Consider the following 15530-nt stretch of genomic DNA (forward strand, 5'->3'; position numbering starts at 1 on the left):
AAAAAGTTTTTTTCTTGCAAAGTGATCAAATCATTACACAATGCATTGAGGAAGAACAAGGAAACGCAATAACACGATGCGAAACAAAGTGAAACAGCTAAAGAGAAAGTGCAGTGTGGGTAAATAATAAGGTGCGAGTTCATAATGAGGTAGATTGTGTGGTCAAAAGTCCATTTATTACATTAGAGAACTAATTAGTTGTTTGAAAAAAAAGGAACTAGTGCTCTCCCAGCTTATATGATGAATAAACTCTTCTCGGGCTTCCAGCCGGGGACAGGTATCGATTTTAACTAACGTTTCAATGACAAACTCTGCCATGGAGTAGAAACTATCTATGAGTCTGGTGGTAAGTGCTTTTATATTTTCTGCCAGATGGAAGCGGGAGATGAAAGAGTATCTGGGGTGGATGAGGTCGTCGTTTATGCTACCTGCATTACTGAGGCAGTGAGAAGTTATAGGCAAGAGTCTTTGGCGGGAAGGTTGGTTTCCATGATGTGCTGAGCACTGTCCACAACTCTGAAGTTTCTTGTGGTCATGACAGAGTAGTTACTATAATGAGCCATGATGTATTTGAATAGGATGCTTACTATGGTGCATTGCTAAAAATTGGTAAAGCTCGATGGGAAAATGCCAAATTTCTTTGGCCTCCTGAGGAAGTGGAGGCATCGCTGTGCTTTGTTGGCCATGACATCTACGTGGTTGGACCAGGACAGACTGTTGGTGATGTTCGCTCCTAGGAACTTGAAACTCTCACCCTCTCAACTTCAATGCATAAGGGTTTGAGGTGTCACACACAAAATGCAAAAGTAAAGTGTTATAAAATACTATGAGGACCGTAACTAAACTACTTTACATTGGTCATTGGATTTTAGGAAGAATGTCAAGGCCCCTAGAAAGGATTTTCTGAAATGTTTCTGGGTTTGGGTATTTTGGATACAAGGAGAGGGAAGAGAGAATGGTATTTTTTAAAGAGAAGGAGATTTGATAGAAATGTACAAGTTCTTGATAGGATGATTATGGAGAACCTGTTCTCAGTGGACTCCAAAAGGCATAGCAATAAAGTTATTATCAAAATGTCTAGGGTATTAAGGGGAGACTAGAATTTGACACTAAATAACAATAATCTGTTAGTGTAGTAGATGCAGATTGCAGGACAAATATTTGAAGTTTAAAGGGCTATTGAGAAAGAATTGGAAAGTGGAATTGACTAAATTGTTCTGGTATAAGCCAGTATAATTTAGATGGATTGAATGGTTTGAACTTTACTGCTTCCGTGATTCCAAAACCTATAATAGAAAAATGAAATTGTTTCTTAAAAAAGCTGGATTTTGATGGTGTTAAAAATTAAAATAGTATCTAATTTGCAATGATTAGACAACAATTGAGGGTATATTTAGTGTCTTCACAATTTTTGAAAGTAATTTCTGCTCTTGCAAAATAAACATAAAAATGCTCTATAATTTTAAATGCTGAATATCAGATAGATAAAAAAAACACTGTGAGGTATATAAAGATAAAAATTCATTTGGTGGAAGAAGGGATGACAGCGAATTCTCCAGTGTCATTCTGAAGGGTTGGATAAATGGCAAAAGCGCTTAATGAATTGTGTCCAGCTTCAAACCCAGAGTTCAGGAATTCAGATGGCTCCTCTCTGGTAGATCTGGTTCAAGATGGAACTGCTGAAACAGTTTTGTGAAGCTTAATGTTATGTTAATGAAACAGAAAAATAGAAACATAGAAACAGAGAAAACCTACAGCACAATACAGGCCTTTCGACCCACAGTACTGTGCCGAACATGTACTTACTTTACAAATTACCTAGGATTACCCATAGCTATTTTCCTAAGTTCCATGTACCTATTCAGGAGTCTCTTAAAAGACTCTGTTGTATCCGCCTCCACCGCTGCCGCCGACAGCCCATTCCATATACTCACCTCTCTCTGTATAAAAAAACTTAGCCCTGACATCTCCTCTGTAACTACTTCCAAGCACCTTAAAACTGTGCCTTCTCGTGTTAGCCATTTCAGCTCTGGGAAAAAGCCTCTGACTAGCCACATGATCAATGCCTGTCATCATCTTATACGCCCCTATCAGGTCACCTCTCATCCTCTGCCACTCCAAAGAGAAAAGGCCGAGTTCACTCAACCTGTTCTCATAAGGCATGCTCCCCAATCCAGGCAACATACTTGTTAATTTCCTCTGCACCCTTTCTACAGTTTCCACATCCTTCCTGTAGTGAAGTGACCAGAGCTGAGCACAGTACTCCAAGTGGAATCGGACCAGGGTCCTGTATGGCTGTAACATTATCTCGGCTCTTAAACTCAATCCTTCGGTGGATGAAGGCCGATGCACCATATGCCTTCTTAACTACAGAGTCAACCTGCGCAGCAGCTTTGAGTGTCCTATAGACTCAGTCCCCAAGATCCCTCTGATCCTCCACACTGCTAAGAATCTTACCATTAATACTATATTTTGCCATCATATTTGACCTACCAAAATAAACCACCTCACACTTATCTGGGTTGAATTCCATCTGCCACTTCTCAGCCCAGTTTTGTATCCTATCGATGTCCCGCTGTAACCTCTGACAGCCCTCCACACTATCCACAACACCCCGAACTTTTGTGTCATCAGCAAATTTACGAACCCATCCCTCCACTTCCTCATCCAGGTCATTTATAAAAATCACAAAGAGAAGGGGTCCCAGAACAGATCCCTGAGGCACACCACTGGTCACCGACCTCCATGCAGAATATAACCCACCTATAACCACTCTTTGCCTTCTGTGAGCAAGCCAGTTCTGGATCCACAAAGCAATATCCCCTTGGATCCCATGCCTCCTTACTTTCTCAATAAGCCTTGCATTGGTTACCTTATCAAATAACTTGCTGAAATCCATATGCACTACATCTCCTGCTCTACCTTCATCAACGTGTTTAGTCACATCATCAAAAAATTCAATCAGGCTCGTAAGGCACGACTTGCCTTTGACAAAGCCACGCTGACTATTCCTAATCATATTATGCCTCTCCAAATATTCATGAATCCTGCCTCTCAAGATCTTTTCTGTCAACTTACCAAGCACTGAAGTAAGACTCACTGGTCTAGAATTTCCTGGGCTATCTCTACTCCCTTTCTTGAATAAGGGAACAACATCTGCAACCCTCCAATCCTCCGGAACCTCTCCCATCCCCATTGATGATGCAAAGATCATTAAAGATCATTGCTAGAGACTCAGCAATCTGCCAGAGGCTCGGCAATCTTGAATGACCTCCAGGTTCCTCTCCAAGTTGCACACTGTCCTTACTTAGAAATATACGAGAAGCATCCCTTTACTTGCTATTTTTATGCCCTGAAACACTCTACTTAACAACACAGTGATGGTAATTTTATTAGAAGGAAAGTAGCTTTTCAAGAAGGTGTCACACCATCAGGTTTTCAAAGGCAACTAGGAGTGAGCAGTTAACACTAGTTTTATCAAGTAACGATTTTACCTGTAAATGAATACTAAATGTAAATGTAAATAAATGAAGTGGTGAATACAGCCCAGTCCATCATGGGTAAAGCCCTCCTCTCCATTGAGCACATCTACACAGAGCATTGTCACAGGAAAACAGCATCTATCATCAGGGACTCCCACCACCCAGGTCATGCTTTCTTCTTGCTGCTGCCATCAGGAAGAAGGTACATGAGCCTCAGAACCCACACCACCAGGTTCAGGAACAGTTATTACTCCACAACCATCAGACTCTTGAACCAAAAGGGATAACTTCATTCATCTTCACTTGCCCCATCACTGAACTGTTCCGTCAACCTGTGGACTCACTTTTGTAGACTCTTCATCTCATGTTCTCATTAATTATTGCTTATTTATTTATTATTATTCTTTCTTTCTTTTTGTATTTGCACAGTTTTTATATTTTGCCCACTGATTGAACTCTCAAGCTTGTGCGGTCTTCCACTGATTCTGTTATAATTATTATTCTATTATGGCTTTATTGAGTATGTCTGCAAGAAAATGAATCTTAGTGTTTTATATGTACTTTGATATTAAATTTACTTTGAACTCTGAATAAAAGAAAGCAGAGAAACTTGTTGGAAGGTGAAGCATATCTTTACAGTGAATTGAAGACTACTTAGTTTTGGAAATTAGTTAAGCAGAGCCATGATCTGTAAGTGCTAGAACATATATCAGAGGATGCATTTGGGTTGGCCATTGTTGAGTGAGCAGTGAGGAATGAGCAGAAAGATATATCCAGGTTGGAATCCAAGTAGAGCCAATGGGATCTGCACCACAGTATTCTGCCGATGAAGACTGAGCTCCTTGACAATAGTGCTAAGCGGGTGAACAATATTGATCTGGGCACTGCTATTGCTGCTGTACTGAGGCGAAGAATATTTTCTAGTAACCAAATAACCTCACTAGTGCATCTTTGAAATATGTGAGGAAGCTGGAGACCCAAAAGAAACTCTCTAGGCCTTGGGAAGAATGTGTACATCTGACGTCTGAGTAGAACCCATGTCCTTGGAACTATGAGTAGCAAACTCAATTATTGAGCAACCATTCCACCCATTCAGAACCAAGAGGTGAGCGCATCACCAAGATCCTAGATGTTGCTTTAGTAATCGGGCCATTAATGTCAATTAACCTCCTAGATAGTCTGGTGGTGACATTTTTGAAGAGCAGGGCTGGTGAAGGAGCTTTGGTGGTTGCATCTGATTGTTTCCCACCATGGCATGACAATTTTCCTCAAATGACATAAGATTGTACTTCCGGAAAAGGGTTAGATAACTCATATGGTTGTATACAATAAAGTACAGTGGAAATAAAACAGTTAATAAAAACCACTTGGGAGCCAAGAGAGGGTTACAAGATTGATTAAACGCTGACTGATGCAGGGCTACAACCTATGGAAGCAGATGGTTAACGTGACCAGGGTTTCAGCAGGGGCAGGCTATGACAGTTGGGATTGTGTAGGAATCTGTTCTCGTCCCTTGCTGTTTCTGGTATTTAGTGAAGAAATTAAGAGTTAAAAGCAAGGGTCAAGATCTAAAATAGTTAACTCTGTTGATAGAGGAAAATAAGTTATAGAAGAAAATTTAAAAAAAACTCCCGATGCCATTTACTGCATACTTTTTCACTTATATTTGACTTCCGAAAGTGCAACACCTTCACAGTTAACCTGTTTAAACTCTATCTGCCTTTTCTCTGCCCATGTTTCCAATTAATCTATATACTTCTGTGTCCTTTGACCACCTCTTTCAATATCGTGAACTCCTCCAATTTATGAGAAACCTGTAACCTTCCAAAGCAACCAATCTACATTTATGTCCAAATGAATTGCATGTGTCACACACAACAGACATCCCAGCACTGATCCCTACAGAACAGCACAGGCACAGAGTGCCAGTCAGAATCCATAACAGTGGTTGCTCCTTTATTATTTCACAGCTCTATCCAAAATAATGGGATTGCTCCACTGGGAGACAAAACTGACCAGGAAGCAAAATAACAACTTTCTGTGTCATAGTACATATGTAAGGCAGTAAGGGCCTGGAACTTACTGCCTAGGAGAGTGGTAGACACAAAAGTTCTCACTGCATTTAGCAAATAGTTAGATTGCATTCTTAAAAACTGTGATCTGCAGGGCCACAACCCAAATCCAGAACCTGTGGACTCACTTTCAAGGCCTCTACAACTCATGTTCTCGGTATTTTTTTTTGTATTTGCACAGTTTGTCTTTTTTGCACATTGAATTGTCAATCTGTGTGTGGTTTTTCATTGATTCTGTTGTATTTTTGTTCTACTGTGAATGTCTGCCATGAAATGAACGTCAGGGTAGGATATGGTGACATATACATTGATAATAAATTTACTTTGAACTTTGAATTTTGACCTTGTTTTGGAAGATGGCATTATTTATGACTAGTGCACACATCAGTGGCAGAATGGCTCCAGAAGTGTGGAATCCTATGACCCGAAGACTTCTGTGATTATCATCTATTAAAAGCCATTATTTGCTTTTCCAACCTTGACACTTTACAGCCAATAGTATACTCAGTGTAATTGCTCTTGTAATGTAGAAAACAGCAGTTGGTTTGGATAAGTGAATTGTTAATGACCAAATGACTTGTTTTAGTGGGAGATAACCTTTCCTTATCTACTAATGAAGCTGTACTTTCATAACAAAAAGGGAAGGGAAAAATAGCAGATAGGGGAGATTAAAAGTAATTCAAACATGTTAACTCTGGTTAACTTAGCTAGTTTTAGTTGGTTTGTATAAGTCCATACAACAATGAATTTTTTTTCTCTTGGTGGCACATGAAACATTACAAATTATTATATATTATTGGAAGTTGCAAAACTTTCCGTGTATGGCAGCATAATGTGAATCATCCGACCATGAAGTACATTGTCTAAATATATGGTAAGTTTAAGAAAGCCAGGCTTTAATTGTGTGTTGATCCCTGCAGTGCTGTATACCATTTTTGTACCCTGCTTCAAACTGCAAAAATATAAATTTCTGTTTGGAAGCAACATGCTGCGAGCTTGCCTTTGCACATGGTTTGATTAGTTATCATCAAATTTGTAATAATGTAAGTATAATGATAGCAATAAAACTAACATGGTACTGTAAGAAAAGAGAGTAGAGAAATGCTGGACATCTGGAATAAAATGCCACTGATAGATTGCACAAGTAAGCATTTTACTTATAATCTTTATATCTGAATTTTTTATCCAGAAATAAAGCAAATATTGTGAAGCCTTTTTATTTATATTTGAAATTTACATACAGCCTGTGGTCTGCAACTATGTTTCTAAGGTAAGTAGTATGCTGGCCTTTATTATGAGAGGATTTGAATTAGAACCATTAGGAAATATTTTTGCTTTTATTTAGTGCTTTGGTCACACCACACTTAGGGTTTTGTGTGCAGTGTTAATTCTAATCCAAGTTCAAGTTTATTGTCATCTGACTGTCCACGTACTGTATACAACCAAACAAAACCACATTCCTCTGGACCACAGTGCACCCACACAATGTATATCAGGCTGCACTTAAACCAAAATATTTTACTATAAATAAGTCAATAAAATATAATTCAAATATACTGCATGTAGTAAAGTGCGGCACAGGTAAACAGTAAACAGGTCGTTGTTTCAGTGAAGAGACCTCGGTGGTGGCAGGGTGTTCATTAGTCTTACAGCCCGAGGGCAGAAGTTGTTATCTAGTCTGGTAGTCCAAGTCCTGGTTCTTTTTTTTTTATCTCCTTCCTGATGTTAGTGGGTCAAGAGATTGTGGAATGGGTGGTTGGGATCCTCAAAAGTGCTTTGTGTTATTCATCTGCAATGCTCTCGGTAAATGTCACAAATAGGCGTGGGGGAGACCTCAGTGATCCTCTTGGCTGTTTTTAATGTCTTTGGTAGGGTCTTGTGGTCAGATGCCTTGCAGCTTCCGTACCACATAATGATGCAGCCAAACAGGACACACTTGATGGTGCTTCTGTAAAAAGTTGTAGAATGGGGATGGGGACCGTTGCATACTGTTGCACACTGTAATATCATCAGTGAACTTGATGCGGTTTGAGCTGAATCAGGCAGTGCATTCGTGAGTCAGTAGCAGGCTGAGCACACAACCCTGGGCAGCACCAATGGTCAGTGTGATGGAGCTTGAGGTGTTGCTGCAACTCTGACTGACTGGAGTCTTTCCTTTAAGAAGATCCAGTTACAGAGAGGAGTGTTGAGTCTCAATGAGGACAGCTTACCCATCAGTCTTGGAGTGATGATCATGTTGAACACCAGGCTGAAGTCGATGAACAACTTCCTGGGGTACAGGGCATCGGTTTCTTGGTGGGAGAGGAAGCAGTGGATGGCCAAGGCTATGGCAATATCAGTGGACTGCTTTGAAGGGTAAGCAAACTGGAAGGAGTCCAATGTAGCTGGAATGTGGGAGTTCATACAATCTATTGTCAGCGACTTAAAGCACTTCATGACTGTTAAAGTCATTGCCACTGGGCGGTAATCATTTAGGCCAGTGGTCCTCAACCTCTGGGCCACGAAGCATGCAAGGGTGCAGCGGTAGCCGGAGCGCACCCAGCACATCTTTGAGAAAAAAGCCAAAATAAGCAAGCTAATTAATTAGGTGCCACCCGGCACGTAAATGTTGGCCCAGATCAGAGGCGATTGCCGATTTCACTTGCTCTACGCGATGTTCACTCCTCTTTCCAGGGCGCTGGAGCCTTTAGCTGTTCCATTGTTTGGTCAATTTAAACGCCAGCCCAGACAGGCTGAAAAGACAGGGCTGTCAGGATCGAGGTGACATGTTCAATCTACGCAAACTTCTAATAAAGTATAGGCGCTGCCGTGCTTTCTTTGTAATGACAGTTATGTGCTGGTCCCACGACAGATCCTCTGACACTTTTAGAGAGAGAAACGTTGATCCTTAATGCTGAAGAATTTAAAGTTATTGACCCTCTCCATCTCAGTTCCTCTAATGAAGACTGGCTTCTGGGTGGCACCTAATTAATAAGTTTGTTTATTTCGGCTTTTTTCTTAAGGATGTGCTGGGTGTGCTCCAGCTACTGCTGCACCCCTGCATGCTCCGTGGCCTGGTATCGGTCTGCGGCCTGGAGGTTGGAGACCACTGATTTAGGCCATTTACTGTTGCCCTTCCTGGCACCAAAATGATGGTGGTCATCTTGAAGCCTGTAAGGACAGTGAACTGTTTCACAGAGATATTAAAGATATCCATTCGGACCTCTGTTAATTGGACTGCACAGTCCCTCAGCACCTGAGCAGATATGTTGTCTGGCCTTGTAGCTTAGCATGCATTTACCATGGCTGATGATGCCATAGCTTTGGCCATCTACTCCAGTTGCAGCCAGATATGGTGCCTGTTCCTCAGGAAGAGAGAGGCTTTCCTTGATGTCACAGTTGTCAATTGGTCAAATCATGCATAGAACGCATTCAGCATATCAGGAACGAAGGATTTTCTGTGTGTGCTCATGCTTTGTTAGTCTCCACACACTGCAGCAAAAAATTTACTTGAAAAGTTCCAGTGATGAATGCTGCATAAAGGAAGATTTAGTGAGCAAATCTCTATTCTCTGGAGTTTAGTAGAATGAAAAGAAATCTCATTGAATTTTGCACAATTCTTAGTTTGGAGTGGAGGGATGTGTGGTTATGTTGTTCGCCTAACTGAGGAATCTAGGAACATGGGACAAAGATTCACAATAAAGGGTAGGCTTTTTAGCACTGAGATGAGGAAAACATTCTTTTCTCAAAGGTTAGTGAAAATTTGACTTCTGAGACTCTCTACTCAATAGTGCTGTGGTCTCAGTCATTGTGGACATAAAGGAAATCGAGGGTTATGGGCCTGGTGCTGAAAAATGGTAGGGAGGTAGAAGATCAGCCATGGTCTTGATGAATGACAGACAAGGCTCAAAGGGCCAGATGGACTTCTTCCGTATATGTTTCTTACATATTGTTAGGCTGCTTCCAAACAAAGTGTTTCAGATAGAGTCTGATAATTACAAAAGCTCTAGCATAACTTCTTATCTTTTGTATTCCAAAGAATTCACTGTAGCTGCTTTCAAATTTCAATGATTTGCATTCCTGCATACCCAATTCTTTGCTTCCGTGTTGTTCTGTCATTTTAATGTTTCTTTTTGAATTCCAAACAAATTATTGCACACTTATACATGTCAAACTCTACCTACCTTGTAAAAAGTGCTTTCCTGGCATAAATGACGAATAAACCCTTTGTAGGCTTCCAGCCGGGTACTGATATCAATTTTAACTGACATTTTGATGACTAACCCAAATGTCTTCAGCAGGGATGATACTTGGGCCATCAATGACTTCCTTTACCAAGTGGTCCCAGATAAAGATTGTAGTTTGTCATCGAAATGTCAGTTAAAATCGATACCTGTACCCGGCTGGAAGCTCAAGCAGTGTTTATTCATCTGCCTCCCTTAGCTTGCCACCCTCAAGCAATGGTTCCATTCCCCTTTGCAGCTTCCGACTCTGATATGGGGTGTCATTTTTCCTTTTAACTGAGAATTGTCTATAAAGTTTGAAAATGTTGTAAATAGTGCAGAATGGGGAATCAAGCCACTGTGTACAGTATATCAGGCCAGACAGATTGAATTTCATTCATTAGCAGCTGTAAATTAATTGACGTTCATTATCTGAAGCTCTTAATAATTTAAGAACTTTTTATCAAATGTTTAACTGACAGAATAATGATGCATTTTATGCTTGATTTTCTATTGCAACATAAACAATGTTCAAAGTCATATTTCAGATGTTACGAATGTTCAAAAAGTTAAATATTTATGTAACATGTAAGATTAGCATAAAGTTTATTACACAAGCTTAACAGAGCTTTGATATTCTGTGTGATGGAAAATAATGCTTTACTTATTCATTATTTTCGAAATCTTAAAATAAAACAATCAGTTTTCTTTTCTTTTCAGATACTTGTAAAATTTGAAAAGCATATTAATAGAGCTTATTCACATCTTTAGGTGCTTTTCTCAGTTTACTTTGAATGGAGACATAAAATCAAAAGTGGTCAATGTGGACTCAAAATAGATAAACCTTCGATCAGAGGAATAGTACAGAACTGAGTATGGCAATAAATTACAAAAAAGTGAGCACATGAACTTCTATTCTTTTTACCATTGCAAAGCTTTGATTCAAGCCACCTTCACTTTTACTCTGCTGCGCAGGAGATAGATGGGAGCTACAAGGAGTTAGACATCCTGAGGCTGCAGGATTTAGGTAAGTGGGTGACTGTCAGGGAAGGGATGGGAAGAGCTCAGATAGTAGAGAGCACCCCTGTGGCCATCCCCCCAGTAATCGTTATCTCATTGAGCGGGGTGACCTGACAGAGGACGGCCACGGCGATCAGGTCTCTGGCACTGAGCCTGGTTCCGTGGTGCAGAAGGGAGAGAAGAAGATGAGGAATGCTGTAGTCATAGAGGATTCCATAGTGAGGGGAACAGATAGGAGATTCTGACAGCCTGATAGAGACACCCGCATGGTGTGTTGTCTCCCAGGTGCCAGGGTGTGGGATGTCTTGGATCGGGTGCAGAGTATTCTGAAGGGAGAGGATGAACAGCCAGAAGTTTTGGTACACGTTGGTACCAATGACGTAGGTACCAATGACGTAGGTAGAAAAAGGGCAGAGGTCCTGAAGAGAGAATTCAGGGAGTTAGGTAGAAAGCTGAAAGGCAGGACCTCTAGGGTAGTAAGCTCAAGATTGCTGCCTGTGCCATGTGCTAGCGAGTGCAAGAATAGCATGATCAGGCGTATTAATGTGTGGCTGAGAGACTGGTCTAGGAGACAGGGTTTCAGATTCCTGGATCACTGGGGCCTCTTCTGAGGGAGGTACGACCTGTACAAAAAGAACAGGTTACACCTGAACCCAAAGGGTCCAATATCCTAGCGGACATATTTAATAGAGCTGTTAGGGAGGGTTTAAACTAATTTGGCAGGGGTTGGGAACCAGAATGATAGGGTTGAGGAAGGGGAAATCAGAAATAAATCAAAGATAGCGTGTAACAGAGATTATAAAAAGAACAGGCAGAAGGTGAGGGTGTTTCTCTATTATGGGAGGTAGGGTTTAAGGGTTGGCACAACATCGTGGGCTGAAGGGCCTGTACTGTGCTGTACTGTTCTATGTTAATCACAGCCAGTGGCATGAGTTACAGGGCAATAGAGGTGTGGTACAGTTAAAACAGAAAGCAACAAATACTGGACTGAAAGTGTTATATTTCAATGCATGCAGCATAAGGAATAAAATGGACGATCTTGAAATTCAGCTACAGATTGGCAATTATGACGTTGTGGCCATCTCTGAAACTTGGCTAAAGGATAGCTGAATATCCAAGGCTATAGGGTGTTTCGGAAAGATAGGTTAGTAGGCAGAGGGGGTGGTGTGGCTCTGTGTATAAGAAATAATATTAAGTCATTAGAAAGAGATGACATAGGATTGGAAGGTGTAAAGTCACTATGGGTTGAGTTAAGAAATAGCAAGGATAAAAGGACCCCAATGGCAGTTGTATACAGGCCTCCAAACAGCAGCCAGGATGTGGATTACAAATTATGGCAAGAGATAGAAAAGGCATCTCAGAAAGGCAATGTCATGATGATCGTTGGAGATTTTAACATGAAAGTGGATTGGGAAAACCAGGACCTCAAGAGAGAGAATTTGTAGAATGTCTAAGGGATAACTTTTTAGAACAGCTGGTTGTTGAGCCCATTAGGGGATCAGCTGTGCTGGATTGGGTGTTGTGCAATGATCCGGAGGTGATAAGAGAGCTTGAGCTTAAGGAATCCTTAGGGAACAGTGATCACAATATGATCGAGTTCACATTGAAATTTGAGAGGGAAAAAATAAAATCCAATGGGTTGGTTTTTCAGTGGAATAAAGGAAACTACAGTGGTATGAGAGGGGAACTGGCCAAAGTTGACTGGAAAGGGATACTAGCAGAAAGGACAGCTGAGCAGCAATGTCTGGAGTTTCTGCGAAAAATGATGGAAGTGCAAGACAGATATATTCCAAATCGGAAGAAATTTTCAAATGGAAGAAGGACGCTGTCGAGGCTGACAAGTGAAGTTAAAGCCAAAGTAAAAGCACAATAGGGGGCATACAAGGAAACCAAAGCTAGTGAGAAGTTAGAGGATTGGGAAGCTGTTAAAAACTTGCAGAAGGAAACTAAGAAGGTCATTAGGAAGGAAAAGATGAATTATGAAAGGAAGCTGGTGATGAATATCAAAGAAAATACGAAAAGCTTTTTTAAGTATATAAAGGGTAAAAGAGAGTTGAGGGTAGGTACAGGACCAACAAAAAATGATGCTGGAGATATTGTAATGAGAGACGCAGAGATGGCAGAGGAACTGACTGCATATTTTGCAATAGTCTCCACAGTGGAAGACATCTGCAGTATACCGGACATTCAAGAGTGTCAGGGGAGTGAAGTATGTGCAGTGAAAATTACGACTGAGAAGGTGATCAGGAAGCTTAGTGGTCTGAGGGTGGATAAATCTCCTGGACCTGATGGAATGCACCCTCGGGTTCTGTAGGAAGTAGCTGGAGAGATTGTGGAGGCATTAACAATGATCTTTCAAGAATGGATAGATTCTGGCATTGTACCAGAAGACTGGAAAATTGCAAATGTTACTCTGCTATTTAAGGAGGGTGGGAGGCAGCAGAAAGGAAGCTATAGACCTGTTAGCCTGACATCAGTAGTTGAGAAGTTGTCAGAATTGATTGTTAGATCACAAGATCACAAGACAAAGGAGCAGAAGTAGGCCAGTCGGCCCATCGAGTCTGCTCCGCAGCTCCCCCATGAACTAGACTATTCCCCCACCTAGTTCTAATCTCCGGCTTTTTTCCCATATTCCTTTGATACCCTGCCTAATTAGTTACCTGTCAATCTCCTCCTTAAACACCCTCAATGATCGGGCCTCCACAGCTGCATATGGCAACGAATTCCACAAATCCATGACCCTCTGGCTAAAAAAATTTCTCCTCATCTCTGTTTTAACTGGGTACCCTCTAATTCTAAGACTATGGCCTCTTGTCCTGGACTCACCCACCAAGGGAAACAACCTTTCCACATCTACTCTGTCCAACCCTTTCAACATTCGAAATGTTTCTATTAGATCCCCTTTCACTCTTCTATACTCTAGTGACTACAATCCAAGAGCCGACAAACGCTTCTCATATGTTAGCCCCTGCATTCCAGGAATCATCCTCGTAAATCTTCTCTGAACTCCCTCCAATATCAGTACATCCTTTCTAAGATAGGGGGCCCAAAACTGCACACAGTATTCCAAATGAGGTCTCACTAATGCCCCATAAAGCCTCATCAATACCTCCTTACTCTTATACACTATTCCTCTTGAAATGAATGCCAACATAGCATTCACTTTCCTTACCGCCGATCCAACTTGGTGGTAAACCTTTAGGGTATCCTGCACGGGACTCCCAAGTCCCTTTGCACTTCCGATTTTTGAATTTTCTCCCCATCTAAATAATAATCTGCCTGATTATTTCTTCTTCCGAAATGTACAACCGTACATTTGTCAAAGTTGTATCTCATCTGCCATTTCTTTGCCCACTCTCCTAAACTGACTAAGTCTCTCTGCAACCTTCCGTTTCTTCAACACTTCCTGCTCCTCCACCTATCTTGGTGTCATCCGCAAACTTAGCCACAAAACCATTTAATCCATAGTCCAAATCATCGATATACATCGTTAAAAAGAAACGGCCCCAACACCGACCCCTGCGGAACACCACTAGTAACCGGCAACCAATCAGCATAGGATCCCTTTATTCCCACCCTTTGCTTTCTGCCTATCAGCCAATGCTCCACCCATTTCAATATCTTTCCTATAATTCCATGGGCTCTCATCTTATTAAGCAGCCTCATATGCGGCACCTTATCAAAGGCCTTTTGAAAATCCAGATACACAACATCCACAGCCTCTCCCTTGTCAATCTTATTGGAGATTACCTCAAAAAATTCCAATAGGTTGGTGAGACAGGATCTTCCCTTCATGAAACCATGCTGGCTTCGGCCTATCTTGTCATGCACCTGGAGGTATTTCATAACCTCGTCCTTGAGGATTGACTCCAATATCTTTCCAACTACCGAAGTCAGACTAATAGGTCTGTAATTTTCTTTTTACTGCCTCCTTCCTTTCTCAGATAACGGAACTACATTTGCGACCTTCCAGTCCTCTGGAACCATGCCAGAGTCTATTGATTCCTGGAAGATCATTTCCAATGCTTCCACAATCTCCAAAGCCACCTCCTTCAGAACCCTTGGGTGCACCTCATCTGGACCGGGAGACTTATCTGTTCTTAGTCCACTTAGCTTCCCAAGCACTTTCTCTCTAGTAATCTTGACTGTACCTAATTCTATTCCCTGATACCTCTGGCTATCAGGTATATTGCTCATGTCTTCCACTGTGAAGACTGATGCAAAATACTCATTCAGTTCCTCCACCATCTCTTTGTTATCCATTATAATTTCTCCAGCATCATTTTCAATCGGTCCCGTATCTACCCTTGTCACTCTTTTACTCTTCATATATTTAAAAAAACCCTTAGTATCCTTTTTTATGTTAATCACCAACTTCCTTTCATAATTCATCTTTTCTTTCCTAATGACTTTCTTAGTTTCCTTCTGTAAGTTTTAAAAATTCTTCCAGTCCTCATTTTCCCACTAATTTTTGCTTCCTTGTACGCCGTTTCTTTTGCTTTTATTTTTGCCTTAACCTCTCTCGTTAGCCACACTTGTGCCATTTTTCCATTCATGATTTTCTTTTTTCTTGGAATATATTTTTCCTGCATTTTCCTTATTTCTTGTAGGAATTTCATCCAATTCTACTCTGCCGTCCCTCCATTTAGCTTACTTTTCCAATCGACTTGGGCCAGTTCCTCTCTCATACCACAGTAATTTCCCCTGTTCCACTGAAATATCGATACACCTGATACCAGCTTCTCCTTTTCAAA

General features: G+C 41.0%; 1 protein-coding gene across 2 annotated transcripts in view; it reads left to right on the forward strand.

Annotated features, from left to right (window-relative positions):
* The window catches only part of LOC140195023 (E3 ubiquitin-protein ligase RNF180-like), a 176411-nt gene that overhangs the window by 72620 nt on the left and 88261 nt on the right, over positions 1 to 15530 (forward strand). The gene's annotated exons all lie outside the window — the stretch shown is intronic.

The sequence above is a fragment of the Mobula birostris genome, chromosome 3 (genome assembly GCF_030028105.1).
Source record: "Mobula birostris isolate sMobBir1 chromosome 3, sMobBir1.hap1, whole genome shotgun sequence".
Classification (NCBI taxonomy): Eukaryota; Metazoa; Chordata; class Chondrichthyes; order Myliobatiformes; family Myliobatidae; genus Mobula; species Mobula birostris.